Source organism: Octodon degus, unplaced genomic scaffold (assembly GCF_000260255.1).
Source record: "Octodon degus isolate 3935 unplaced genomic scaffold, OctDeg1.0 scaffold00082, whole genome shotgun sequence".
NCBI classification, from domain to species: Eukaryota; Metazoa; Chordata; class Mammalia; order Rodentia; family Octodontidae; genus Octodon; species Octodon degus.
Window position 1 is genome coordinate 3,206,772 of NW_004524658.1, and position 2,344 is coordinate 3,209,115.

A 2,344-nucleotide genomic window follows, 5' to 3' on the forward strand; every position below is an offset into this window, starting at 1 on the left:
TCTCTCTCTCTCTCTCTCTCCCTCTCTCTCTCTCTCTCTTTTTCTTTCTTTCTTTTTTTTTGGCAGAACCAGGGATTGAACTCAAGCTCTTGTGCTTGCCAGGGAAGGCCTTATTCCACTGAGCCATCTCCCTGGCCCCTGAAATTTATTTCTGTACATTTTGGATCTTATTTACTCTTTCAGTTTCTCACACTAGAAAGACAATAAAAGGTTTACCTATGAATGTCAGATTTATTTCACTTATGAGTACAGTCTCCAATTACATTCATTTACCTATGAAAGTTTCCAATTTATCTTCCTTTATGGCTCAGTGGTACTGTACTGTATAAAAATCACATCTTTTTTTACCCACTCCCCAGCTTATGGGCATTTGGGTTGTTTCTAGGATCTGGCTATTATAAATTATGCTGTTATAAACATGGCTATCTATCTATCTATCTATCTATCTATCTATCTATCTCTCTATCTCTCTATCTCTCTATCTCTCTATCTATGGTACAATCATTTTAATACTTCTAGGAAGATATCCAAAAGGGGAATAGCTGGGTCAAATAGGACCTGAAATCCTTAAGTATTAAGGAATATCCACAATGATTCCCAAGTGGTTGCACCATTCTACCCTCCTACCAACAGTGCAGATTAACTCCTTTTGTCCCACAGCGCCTCTAGCATTTGTTAAGAGTTAATTTGTTGATAATAGCCATTATTTCTAGGGTGAGATGGAATCTCAGTGTTGTTTTAATTTGCATCTCTTAAATGACCAGTGATACTGAATATCATTTATTATATTTATTTAATATTTTATTTCTTTGTCTGAGAAGTGTGTATTCATCTTAGATACCCATTTTTGGACTGGATTTTAAATGTGGGTGATCTGAATTTTTTGAGTTCTTTGTATGTTCTTGGTAATAAAGCTTTGTCTGAGGAATGGCCGGAAAACTTTTCCCATATGTTTTTCCAAAAGTTTTCCAAACTTTTCATCTCTTCACTCTGTTGTTGGTTACTGTTGCTATGTAAAGGTTTTTCAGTAAGATGGGATCCCATTTTTTGAATATTTTTGAAAGTTCCTTTGTGATCAGGGTTTTATTAATAAAGACTTTGCCTACACCAATGTCTTCAAAGGTTTTACTTATTCTATATTCCAGAAGATTTAATGTTTCTGTTTTAATATTCAGATCGTTGATCCATTTCAAATTTAGTTTAGTGGAAAGTGAAAGATGTGGCCCAATTTTAATCTTTTGCATGTACAGTGCTAGTTTTTTCAGTAACATTTATTAAAGAGGCTATCTTTCTTCCAGTGAATGTATTTGGCATCTTGGTTAAAGATAAGGTGGATGATTATTTTTGGAGTTGTTTCTGTGTCTTCTAATCTTTCTAATTGATCTTAGGGTCTATTTTTTGACAGTGACATGCTGTTTTTATCATAGCAGCTTTAGTGTATAATTTTAAGTTTGGGATTGTGATGCCCCCTGCCTTGCCTTTTTGTCCAGGATTGCCTTTGCTATTCTAGGTCTCTTCTGGTTCCAAATGAATTTTAGGATTGTTTTCTCTAATTCTGTGAGATATGCTACTGGAATTTTGATCAGAATTTCATTAAATCTGAATAATAATTTTGGAAATGTGCCATTCTCTTATTTTGGTTCTTATGCAAGAGAAAGGGATACCTTCCATTTTCTGATATCTACTTCAATCTCCTCATCAGTGTACTGTAGCTTTCAATGTACAGGTCTCTTACATCCTTCATTAAATTGATTCTTAGGTATTTAATTTTTTGGATGGTATTGTGAAAGGTGTTTTCCCCCTTAATTTTTCTCTCAGTGAGTATGTTATTCCTATACAAGAAAGGTATATATATATATATATATATATATATATATATATATATATATATAATGTTGACTTTGTATCCAGTTATGCTACTAAATTTGCTGCTTAAATCTATCAGTAGGTATTTAGTGCTATAAATTTTTCTGTTAGGGCTGCTTTCATTGTGTCCAATAAATTCCAGTATGTAGTATTGTCATCATCATCTGTGACCCACTGGTTGTTAAGGAGGGTGCGATTTAATTTCCATGTTATTATGAGGTTGGTTGGTTTCTTTTTCCATTGGTTTCTAATTTCCTGCACTATGATCTGATAAGGTGCATGGGATAATTTTAGTTCCTTTGCATTTAATTAAGCATGTTTTATGAAGTAGAATATGGTCTATTTTTGGTAATGTCCTGTGTTAAGCTGAGAAGAATTTTGATTCTTATATTTTGGTGTGGAACGCTTTGTAGACATCTGCTAAGTCCATTTGTTCAAAACTTTGGTTCAGTTCCAATATTTCATTGATGATCTTTTT